The sequence below is a fragment of the Paramisgurnus dabryanus genome, chromosome 7, assembly GCF_030506205.2.
Source record: "Paramisgurnus dabryanus chromosome 7, PD_genome_1.1, whole genome shotgun sequence".
Classification (NCBI taxonomy): Eukaryota; Metazoa; Chordata; class Actinopteri; order Cypriniformes; family Cobitidae; genus Paramisgurnus; species Paramisgurnus dabryanus.
In genome coordinates, this window is record NC_133343.1 from 48,385,156 (window position 1) to 48,398,116 (window position 12,961).

Consider the following 12,961-nt stretch of genomic DNA (forward strand, 5'->3'; position numbering starts at 1 on the left):
TATATTATACTTTGATTGTACGCATGCGCGCACATCTCACAAGATTTTCCTTATATCAATAACCTCGCATGTGATTGGAGGAGCCCGACAGGCTTCTCGCCTTCGTCCAATCACGTGCGAGGTCATGGCCACGGCTCACGGCTCACACAGCAGTACAAAACGAGCATTTGGTTTGGTGTTTGTGACTCTTCCAGAAGAGAAGACGGGTGCACAATCCCAAGATTGCGGTAAAAATAATTTTATGTAAAAGCATATTTTTAAATAGCCCAAGTTGTGAGTTTTATAACTTAGAGGTGATTTTTGTCTTGTAATTTTTAGGAGGCGTCTCTGAGGCACACTGCAGGCGCTATGAACCAGAGCAAGGGTAACGTTACGATTTAAAGAATATGTTTTTATTCTTGTATAAGGAAATAGATACGTTAATAGATCCGAGCTTAAACCAGCACATTTTGTTTTCAAAGACTAACGTCGCCTCATAACGAAGCCGTGACCTCCTATTTCCTTGGGGCTATTTCAGCAAGTCCAGATTTAACTGCTGAGAATGATGACATTGTTTGTAAGTATAACTTCTAATGTTTTTCCTCATTTCTTGTTTAATTGTACCGTGACTCTTTTTATTAATACCAGTCTCATTTAATTGTTTTCCAGCTGCCCGTAAGACGTATTATGAGTCGGTAGGCCGGAGCTTCAGATACAAACAACCTGAACTCGCATCGCAGGCGGAAAATGCTAAAAGTTTAGCTCGGAGTCGATCCAAAAGAAAGAGGGTAAAATTTATTATATTAGATCAGTTTTTTGTCAATGTGGAACTCTCCGAGCGCTTAGCCACGCTGCAATCCAGATTAGAGGCGATACCAAAGTACAGGGCAACTCACAATATACGCCTGAAAAAGTGACTTTTTTTACAATGTTTTTTAGTTTTTCTTTTTTTTCAACACTTTGATCACTTTGAAAAAGATTTTTAGGGATCTTTCCCGAATGTCTTGGGCACTTTTTGACGTGTTTGGAGGACAACATAAGAGACATTATGCTACTTTGTACATAGTTGTGTGTTTCTAATTACAGCTCTTTCTTTGAATTAACAGCTGTGTGTTTATAAATAAAGCTCTTTCTTTGAATAAACAGCTGTGTTTATAAATAAGCCTCTTTGTTTTCTCTTATATTTCTTGATGTTGTGAATAATGTAGTACATAGCACAATTACATTAATATATAAAAAATTATTATAACATAAATTATATATTAATTATTATTATTATTGGGGTTTACATTTATAATGAGCCAGGGTGCCCAATAACCCCCCTCTTTAGAGTAACGGCCCGACTTGAATTTACTCACTCGGTATTAGGGGTGTGCATTGGCACTGCCCTCACAATTCAATTCAATTACGATTCACCAGATAACGATTCAATTCGATTTGATTCTACGATGCATTGCGATGCATCAGAATTCTACTGTACACAACAAGGCAAATTTTTAATAAGTCAAGTAGTAAACTCAAGTGCAACTATTTTCAACAAAAACGAAAGCTGACCAGGGCTCGCAAAATTTGAAAATCCCTGGTAGCCCTTCGGGCAGACACTCTTTAATTTTTGGTAGCCCGAAATGAATATAAGTAGCCAGAATAACAAAATACACTGTTTAATGTAGAATATTGATAAATCCTGGATTTCCATGTAAGCCAAATATTCCTGCCCATCCCAGCTAACAATTTGGTTCCCAAAACGTTCCCCTATTTTCCAAGGTTTTTGGTTAGCCAGGAATGTTTTCTTTAAGAAAATAAACATTCCCCTAATGTTATTTTTAGGTTATTTTAACGTTTCCCTAACGTTAGAATAATTTAATTGTTATATTACTGAAATATTATATGAATGTATTATAACACAGGTTATTTTTTATAAAAAATACCTCAACACATCACACATTGTATTTAGATAACATGGTATTTTATCAAATATATAAACAACCAGTGACTTTAACACAATATAGAAGACTTAAAGCAGATATTTATTAAAAAGGAATAAACATAATTCCCTTTCCCTTTATGTTCCCCTAATGTTAGACTCTGAAGTTAAACGAAATGACAAACACACATTCTATTCGCTTTAGGTAAACATATCTTACCACTGCTGTTTAGTCACCTATCAGCTTGTAACATCATACTCTCAATAGCCTAGACGTAAATCACTCAAACATATTTTCCTTCTCACATATTTAAGTTACTAACTGAAGAAAGAAAAAAAATACGATAAAACAATGTTAGTCTATGAGGTAAAAATGAAATGACGTTATTTTATTAAATGACTTGAGTTCGCGCAAGCAGGTGCTCGTGAAGAATCTAGCCGGTAGAAGCGCGTGCAGAGGGTCGCACGCATATATCACACGTGCACATTAGAGGATGAGTTTATTTATGCTTTCACTTCATTTCCTAACAGTTTCACTTGGTACGTGAGGATAATGACTGGCAAGAGGACACCGAAATACATACGCTATAATTACCTAACTAAATCTGAGACAAAGCAAAAACATTAAAATATTATTTCCTCCCCAAGATAGCCCGACAGGCAGGGTGGAGATACATTTTGGTACCCCGACAGGAATTCACAATAGAAACGAGACGTCGGGCTAGCGATTTTGCGAGCCCTGCCCGAGATGAGAATTTTACACAGCGTAAGTCTTGTTCCCCATTAACTTCATAGAATCCGAAATGTGCCCATATGTCCACTTTCCATGGAAAAGGGTGCGTTTTTATTTACCCGTCTATCACGGTCATCTCCAGAAGATAAACAGTGACATAATCGATTATGGCATTTGCTGCATCGATGCTGAATCGTGCATGTGCGCATTGCGATGCATTGCCGAATCGATTATTGTTGGCACCCCTACTCGGTATTGGCTGAAGCCACTACTTTTAAACAAGAAAAATCCCTTTTGATTGGTTTGAAGTGATCTGCCAACCATTCACGGGGGATTTTACTTGTTTAAAAGTAGTGGCTTCAGCCAATACTGAGTGAGTACATTCAAGTGGGCAGTTACTCTAGTTTTGCTGCTATTCACATGCTAATTAGGCCAGAGACGCTCTACCTGGCCGGCAGAGGTTTCGCTGCTATTCATATGCTAATTAGAGGCATCGCACCCCGCGGGGCTCTCTACCTGCGTCATGGTTCGATGGAGAGAGGAATCGGGATGGCTGTGTGAGTATCGCGAGACTCGAGCAGAGGTGAGATCGAACATGGCGGAGCACACTTGTTGACAAACACAACAGGACGAGTTTAAACTTTTGAGCTCAAAAACTCATTTCATCCGGAATAAACCAAATTAACATCGCATCGACTACCATATACTCGATACGATCCACAATTCAACTGTACACTGGAGGACTTAACGGACTTGGAGATTTTTATTGACGACTACTTTCACCACACTCATCCGACCATGGATAATGCTGACGTACTCAAACCAGATTCCAAAAGAAGAAAGAGAGACTCCGCAACGGACACTGATGACCTACACACCACCGAAGTTGAGGTTAGTGTGCTGGCTAGCATCAATAAAAAACTGGATATACTGCTTACAATTCACGACGAGTTAAGCGACATGCGGAAAAGCCTTGAATTTGCTCACAATCAAATCGAAATACTACAACAATCAAATCAAGAGCTTCAAACTTCAATAACAACACTCACCCAGCAAATGGAAAATGTCACCGCAGAAAACAAACAGATGAAAGAAACCATTCTAGACATCCAAACACGTTCGATGCGCGACAACTTAATTTTCTCAGGCATTCCAGAAACATCACCCGATAATCCAGAGTTGCATCTTAAAAATGTCATGCACTCTCAACTCAAACTACCCGCCGACGTCACTCAAAATATCACCTTTCACCGAGTTCATCGTCTCGGTAAACAACAGCAGGACAATACTCGTCCCATCATTGCAAAATTTGAACACTATCAACAAAAGGAATTGGTTAAAAGCAAAGGAAAACTACTAAAGGACACTCATTTTGGAATGAACTATCAATACCCACGATAAATAAACGAACGAAGAAAAGTTCTCTATCCCATATTAAAAGAAAACAGAAGAAATAACATACGTGCAGTATTGACAGTTGATAAACTCTATATAAATGGACAACTATTTCAAAGCCATGAAAAAACACCATGGCTTTTCTGAATGATTAAATATACAAATATACTATAAGCATTATTATTATTATTATTATTACCTTCGTTTCTATTGTCCTATATATATATATATATATATATATAAATATGTATATGTGTAATATATATGTGTGTGTGTGTGTATTATATTTGTAGATTTTCCTTTTTTTTATTTATTATTATTATTATTCTTCCACACCTCTCTTAACCTACAGACTTTTTAAGCCCAGTGGTTAAGTTCTGTGCTTACACACACACACTCTCTCTCTCTCTCTCTCTCTCTCTCCTTATCTCCTCATTTGCTTATCTTTCCACGGCTTTTTTTTTCTTTTCTTTTTTTTCCGTTATTTTTTATTATTATTATTATTTTGTTGTTGTTTTTGGTTTCATTTATCAGCATCTCTCTGTCTGTTCTCTCTCTCTCTCCCTCTTCCCCTCTCTCCGTCTTTCTCTCTTTACCTTTGACCCTGATAAAGCATGTGCCTTTATTTGTATTTATGTCTTGTCTTTTTGTGTCTCCTTGTCTATATATGTAAAGTCCAGTTGCTCAATAACTATTGGTTACGCTTGTATCCACGTTCCATACCACTACTACCTCTCAGCTTAACCCCAAGCAAAAACGCTGGAAAACATGTAATGTGCAATATGAAATACATCCTCCCAATATTGACAAGCAAAAACACCCATGCCTTATTACCTCATACAAACCCATCTATCCCTCTTTCCCTTTCTCAACTCTCTCTTTCCCTTTATTATTTTATATGTCTCTTAACTCATATATACGAGCTAGCTCACAACTCTGACAAATCTGACATGCACACATGCAACCACTTAACTTGATAACATGGAATGTACGCGGCTTTCGTAACCAAACCAAAAGACTTAGAGTAATCAATCACCTAATAAAACTGAGGGCTGATATTTGCTTCCTTCAAGAAACACATTTAACAGACACAGAATTGCAATATCTCAACTTTAAACAATTTGACAAAATATACTCTTCAACATTTAACAGCAAACAAAGAGGCGTCTCTATTTTAATAAATAAAGATATTCAATTTTCACTTAACCAATCTATTATAGACCCAGACGGTAGATTCATCATTATTAATGCAATTATAAACCACACAACATTTACATTGGCAAACATTTATGGTCCTAACAATGATGATCCATCTTTCTTCCACAATTTCTTCTCAATACTATCAAATTCAAACAACCTCATCATAGCAGGAGATTTCAATACAGTCATCAATCCCACAATTGACCGCTCAAGCACCTCTGGCAACTTAAGAAATTGGCACTCCACTGACATAATAAAGCAATATATGGAGGACTATGGCCTTAGCGACAGTTGGAGAATGAGGAACCCCTCTTTAAGGAAATATTCATACTTTTCTACAGTTCACCAATGTTCATCTAGACTCGACTTATTCATCATCAGCAATTCAGTAATAACCAAGATATCAGATAACAAAATCTACCCTATTGTAATTAGTGATCATGCCCCTATCTTATAAGGCGAGAGTGGGCATTCTTTCTGGAAATGAATGACTCTCCAGACACCTCACCTTCACTGTTATGGGAAACTGGTAAAGCCGTAATCCGAGGGAAAATTATATCATACTCTTCATATAGGAAAAAACAGCAACAACAATTGGAAAATACATTAGAACAAAAAATCAAACTCCTAACAAATGAAATATCTCACCATCCCAGTGAACCAAAACAGAAGGAATTAAAAGAACTCAAAATACAAATTGATATCATACAGAAAAGAACACAATTTCAAATTCAGCAACTGAAATATAATGGTTTTCAATACAATAACAAAGCAAACAATAAATACCTAGCAAATCTACTCCAATACAAGAAAGAGAAATCAATCATCCCAGCCATCTTAGACACCACAGGAAATATTAACCAAAACCCACAGGATATAAATAATATATTTAGAAATGTCTATAGCAATCTCTATTCCCCCACTCACCAACCTACTCAATCAGAAATCGACACTTTTTTGAATAGTCTGACATTGCCAAAATTAACTTTAGAACAAACCAACATTCTAGACGCACCCCTAAGCATTAATGAACTTACTAAAGCACTCAATAAAATTCCTAGCAATAAATCTCCCGGGCCAGATGGACTACCAGCTGAATTTTACAGACACTTTTGGGACATATTATCACCACTATTTAACAGAGTAATATAGAAATAAAAAAGTCATCCACCATACCCACACACATGAATACAGCAGCCATGACATTACTACTAAAACCCAACAAAGATCCATCTCATCCCTCAAGCTACCGACCTCTCTCATTATTAAATACTGATTTGAAAATTATCACCAAAGCATTAGCAACCAGAATAGAATCAGTCACCCCCACAATCATTCATCCAGATCAGACAGGTTTCATAAAAAATAGACACGCTACAGATAATGTCCGTAGACTATTTAATTTATTTAATATATCACAAGAAAGACAACAGAAAACAATTATCATTTCACTTGACGCAGAAAAAGCCTTCGATAAGGTAAACTGGGCATTTTTATTCAATACACTTCACAAGTTTGGTTTTGGAGAGTCGTTCATCCACTGGATTAAAATACTGTATTCATCACCGTGGGCCACCATCACCACCAACTGAATTATTTCACAGAGTTTCACACTACATCAGGGCACCAGACAGGGATGTCCTCTCTCGCCCTCCCTCTTTGCCATTTTTATTGAACCTCTCGCAGCAGCAATACGACAAAACACCATAATCAAAGGAATTCAGGTACACAATGTACAACACAAAATCAGTTTATATGCAGATGATCTTTTACTATATCTACAGAACGTCTCGGTTACGGATGTAAGCCTCGTTCCCTGAAGGAGGGAACGGAGACGTCACGTCGTGACCGACGAATTGGGAACTCGCTTGCTTAGAGAGACCAATCTGCTTCGTATACTACTAAAACGCCAATGAACTTGGCCTTGAGATATTTGCATAATGCTGGCGCCGCCCCGCCAGGTGCCTATATAAGCAGCAGGTGCAAATATGGAAATTAGCTTCTTTTCGCTGAGAAAGCCGGGAGAATGAGACCGGCCGATAAACAGCAGGGGGCAGCCCTGTGGCGACGGGTCGTGACCGACGAATTGGGAATCCCTACCAAAACGCCACTAGGGGCTGACCTCTTCCAGTGTCTGCGTAAAGCCCTCCGGTTCCACTTAAGGAGGAGGAGATAGGTTTTAAGGCAGAAGGCCGGGCACTAGATGTTCCATAACCCCACAGTAGTGCCAGCGACTAGGAAGCGCCCTATCTGAGCGGTATAGGAACGCTGCGAAAGTCAACCGTAGTTGAGGAATAAGACAGCCGTGGCTGTGTAAGCAAAGCAGGGCTCTGCTAAGGGAAACGTGGGCTGGTAGGATTAACCCCACAGAAAAATACTCACAAAGGAACCCGGTGGGACTCAATGTGGAGCCCGAGCCAGACACGTAGGTTCGCGAGGATACAGCTAGTGAAAGGCTGACAACCAATGCTCCGCAACAAAGGCTGCCAAGGCAGCGGAGGAAGAACAATTCAAACCATTACGCATTTTTGTTCTGAAGGCCTTCCATACTGACACAGTTATGAAGCATCAGTTGGAGGCTGCAAGCCGACCTGCGAGACTGCTCTCCGTGCTCCCCCTGATGAGGAAAGAACACGAGAGGATACAGGCTCGATACGACACTCCGTGGAGTGCGCTCTCAAATTAAAGGGGCAAGGAATACCCTGAAGATTATAAGCCAGGGCGATAGAGTCAACTATCCAATGAGACATCCTCTGCTTAGTGACAGCTTTCCCTTTCTACTGGCCACCAAAACAAACAAAGAGCTGGTCTGAGGTCCTGAGGCTTTGCGTGCAAACCACGTAGAGTCGCAGTACGTGTACGGGGCACAACAAAGCCACGGTTGGGTCTGCCTCCTCCGGGGGCAGCGCTTGCAAGCTCACCACCTGATCTCTGAAGGGAGTGGTGGGAACTTTGGGCACGTAGCCTGGTCTGGGTCTCAGTAGACAGCAGGACCAAACTAAAGGCACAAATCGTCAACAGAGAATGCATGTAAATTCCCTACTCTCTTCACGGAGGCCAATGCTAGCAGGGTCAGAGTTTCATTGACAAAAACTTCAGACTCGCAGACTGCAAAGGCTGGAATGGGGGACCTGAAGGGCTTCAGCACCATGGACAGGTCTCAGGAGGAATAGAGGGAGGGCGCGAGGGGTTTAGCCTGCGAGCGCCTCTTAAATGTAATAACCAAATCATGCTGGCCAACTGATCTGCCGTTGATAAGTGAGTGAGTGACGAGCAGAAATAGCGGCCATATCAAATTTAATGGCGAAGGGACAGCCTACCATCTAACCTATGTAGAAGATATAAAGCACAATGTTAATGGGCATTCTCTGGGGTCCTCGCGTTGCAAAGAGCACCAGGTGACGAAAAGGTTTCATTAAGCGCGTAAGCCCGTCTGTGGACGGTGCTCGAACCGCGTCGATGGTGTTAGATACCGTTTGCGATAAATCACCTATACCTTGCGCGCGCTCAACGACCATACATGGAGATCCCACAGGTCGGGGTGCGAGTGCCAATGTGCCCCTTCCTAAAGAAAGAAAGTCCTTCCTCAGGGGAATCCGCCAGGGAGGGCTGTCGCGAGGAGCATTAACTATGAAAAGCAATTCCCAGTCGTCCAGTACGGACGATTATTAAAAAGGCTCTCCTCATCCTGCCTGACTCCGCACAGTGTCTGCGCGATAAAGCTCACTGAAAGGAATGCGTATTTACGCATCCCCCGCGGCCAGCTGTGTGCCAACGTATCCACGCCGAGGCTGCCCTCGGTTGGTGAATAAAATAGGCAACAGTGGGTATCGTCCGGCGACGCAAACAGATCCATCTACGCACAACCGAACTTCTTCCAAATTAGCTGGACCATCTGGGGGTGGAGTCGCCATTTGCCGGGGGCGCAGCTCGGGAAGCGCGTCTGCCGCTGTATTGAGCGACCCGGGATGAAAATGGCACGAAGGGACCTCAGATGCTTCTGACTCCAAAGGAGTAGATGACGAGCGAGATGCGACAGGTGACGAGAGCGCAAAACCGCTTTAACGGTAAATAACGCAACAGTCGCAATGTTATCGGTGACGGCTAATACATCCTTCCCTCGCATCTCCATAGCGGAGCGTACAAGTCCCAGATATACAGCGCACCGCTCGCGGCAGTTGGTGTGCTATGCACACCCCTGAGACTGCAAGCCCGTCATACGTGGCTGATCATCCCGTGCTGAGGGCATTGCAATATACAGAATGCCAGGAGACCCCTCAGGGGCATATCTTCTATCGGAAATGCCGGGTCTACCACGGGGAAAAATTGAAATGACACGCAGGTGTAATGTTTACACGTGTATGTCGGTGTGCCACGCTCTCCTCGAGACTCGATCGTAAGCCAACGCTAAAGCGGTCTCATATGAAGCAGCTCGGGCGGTGTCACAGCCGCAGCATGCTGTCATATGTCCAGGAGCTTCTGAAATTGTTTCAGAGGGACCGCGTACTTCCCTCGAATTAAACCGAGGCAAGTCAGAACTGACTGGTTGCGCGCTCTTGTAAAACACGCCAATTAGTCGATCGAGTCTTATTTCCATACTGAGAAAAAGGATCCTCTGCACGGGGCAAAGTTGCTCTTTCCTAGTCGACCTGAAGACTTAAACGAGCGAGATGCCGAAGCATTAACTCTCTGTGTTCGCGCACGTCTGCCAAGAATGGGCTATTATAAGTCGACGTAGATAAAAGCAGAATGCGAACAACGCTCTCTCTCTGACATTTTAATGCCGTGACTAGCACATGGAGACACGGAGAGAGAGAGACAGCTCGAATGGTGTACTTAGTAATAATATGCCCACCCCATGACGCAGAGCGAAAAAACGGTCTAAAGCGAGGGGAGATGGACACATAAAGTACACGTCTTACAGGTCTAAGGCTGCAAACCGATCTGAATATTGAAATACGAGCCTCGGCGTAATCATCCAAAAAGAACACCTTCGTAGAGCCGGTGCGTAAATCAAATCGATCGTAACCCGTCGCGCATTTTGGGTACTATGAGATAAAGTCTGGAAAAACCCTATCATCATCATCATCTCGGTAAGAGGGACCGGCTCGAACATCCTTCGCCAACAGGATATCGACTTTTGCACGCAGTACATGTGCATTGGACGCTTTCACCACAGTGAAACGAAAGCCCGAATTTTGGGGTGTGCCGGATTCGTAACCGAGGCGGATCGTGCGTAAAACCCAACAAAACGGGCTGGGAACTGAAGCCAAGCACCCAGGCACCGTACGAGGAGAAATAACGACACTACCGAAGTACCCGCGGCGGGGCAGCGAAGCGAGACAGGTGGGACTGCCGGTGCGTCTGCTGTGACAGCATAAACATCTACAGTATGTGTGTGTGACACTGACCTGAGCCCGCTGAAGGTAACGGTCGTCTGGTCTCCTCTACGGAGAGCGCAGACTCCGATGAGGGTGCTGGTGGTCCGGTGTCCTCAGCGGAGAGCTCGGACTCCTCAGGTCACCCGCTGGCGATAGAGGAGAGGTAGGGGAGCTGGTGTGTACCCGCTCACGGCTCTCTCGATCCTCCGGAGACCTAGAGAGGGAAGAGGAATGCACTCTTATGTGTGGTTAAGTGGGTACCGGCCGAACAGCCGGTGGAACATATGCAAACCAAGGATTTTCCACCCGACCCTCTATCGGGGGAAGGAGCTCCATCTCCTGAAGAGTGATCCTCGGCCAATCCGGGTCGCCCTTCACTGGCCACTTAAACTCCCGAATTTCACGGGAAGCGGCTAAGCGGGCGGGGCGAGCTGCTGACGACCGGTTCCCCTGCGCTGCCGAGATGGGGTCCGAGGAGGGGAACGGAGGTGGTCGACGCAGGACGCCGACGGCAAGAGGCAGACTGAGGAGCTGGCGTGGTGGACCAAGGGCAGCTCTCTTCCGCCGGGGCATGACCTAGGAGATCGCCTCAGTCTGCGCAGCGGAGCTGTACGACTCCCCTGGCTCGCCGAAGAGGCCGGTCTGTGAGACAGGATCATTCAAGTTGTTCTCGTCTGCGTCCGTCATGTCAGCCAGACACAGCCAAAGGTGGCGATCTTGAACCACTGTGGTGGACATCGCACGACTGAAGGTCGCGGCCTCCCTCGTAAATCCTTGGTGAGCCTGCAGCAACGTTATTGCGTGCAGGGCCGAAGCCGCCTCTCCGGCATGCCTGATGGGCAGCGTCCGTAACCGGACGACTGTCTACAAACACGGGAGGGAAGGGTTGGGTGGTCCCTCCAGCAACGCATCCCGCTCCACTGAAGGGGTCCCCACCCTTAGCGGCGCCGTTGGTGAGGGAGGTGAGGGGTGAAAGCTGAACGGCCGGACGGCCGCAAATCACGTCAGCTCTTCGTGCCGTCGGGAAAGAAAGGCACAGGAGGAGAGGACCGAGAGGCCCGAGCAGCTCCGAAGTACCAATCCTGTGGGCGGGACGGTTCGGGCGGAGAGGGGTTAACCTTTCCAACTCTACCGTCTCCGCCGCTCGAGCGGGCACGGCCGCCATCTCCGGAACGACTCTGCCTCGGAGGAAAAATGGACACCCCTCTGATGCTGCAGAAGTGACGGGACCAGAAGGAGGTCCAATGGATTCGGCAGACATCGTAGAACACGACTCTGCAGTCTCCACCAGAGCCTCAACCGGCTGAGGATGAGAAGGCCGGTAGGTGGAGGACGCATCCTCCGTCCTACTCAGCGTAGTGACGCGAAGGGCGCCCTGCAAGCGCTTGACAGCCGCACCATGACGGCGTCAGCACCGCAAAGGCGTGGACAGCGTTCCCGTAGAAACGACAGTCGTCTCCGCAATCCAAGAGGGTTATGCTCTCACAGAGAGAACAGAAACTCTCCACGAACGCAGCCCCGGAGTGCTCGATGCCTGAGCACGAAGACAGCGCTCGTGACCGTCACTGGAACCCTTATACTTCTCGCATCCAAGATCGCACGGGCGAAAAGCTATCCTGAAAAGGACGCTGATCTCCGCATATACGAGAGAGTGGCTGTCTTTAAAAAGACACAGAGCTCTCACGTATCACTCTTTAGGGAAATCACTCTTAGGTGCTCAGCTGATGATGCGCACAGGGAGAGGCAACGCACACACTAAACTCAAAACAAAAAATATGCAGAGCAGTGGAATACTGCGGGCGTCCGCTGTGTTAGTACTGCTCGTCAATCAACTTCAGCATAGACTTTACGTGACGTCGTAGTGACCGACTGAAAGGGAACGGACATTGAAACACCGTCACCTTTTCACTGTTATGTGAGAGAGAGGGAGAGAGAGAGAGAGGCGCGCGCTGCATGCAACATAGAAAGGGAGGGGCACACTGGGTGCTTGCAACAATGAATTAAGACGTTTTTAAACAGTAAAATATAAATGTAATTGGGGATCATGAAAAATCTATTTGTGGCGGCCAGCACTGATTCCGTGGCGGTGCGCCACGAGTAAATCAACGTATGGGAAACACTGGTGTACTACTGAGCATTAACATGTGTTCCATAGAGAGGAAGATATGATGACTAGTTGCCTATAAATATTGTAATGGTGCATAAAGTCAAACTTCAGAGCAGTGCCACTGGTGGCCAAACTTTTACAGTGGTGCCCTCTTTAGTTAAAAAACAACAAAATCACACACAACATAGTATGTGTGAGAATAGAAATATGCTATTGTCATTTATAATTGTATTTTGACAACA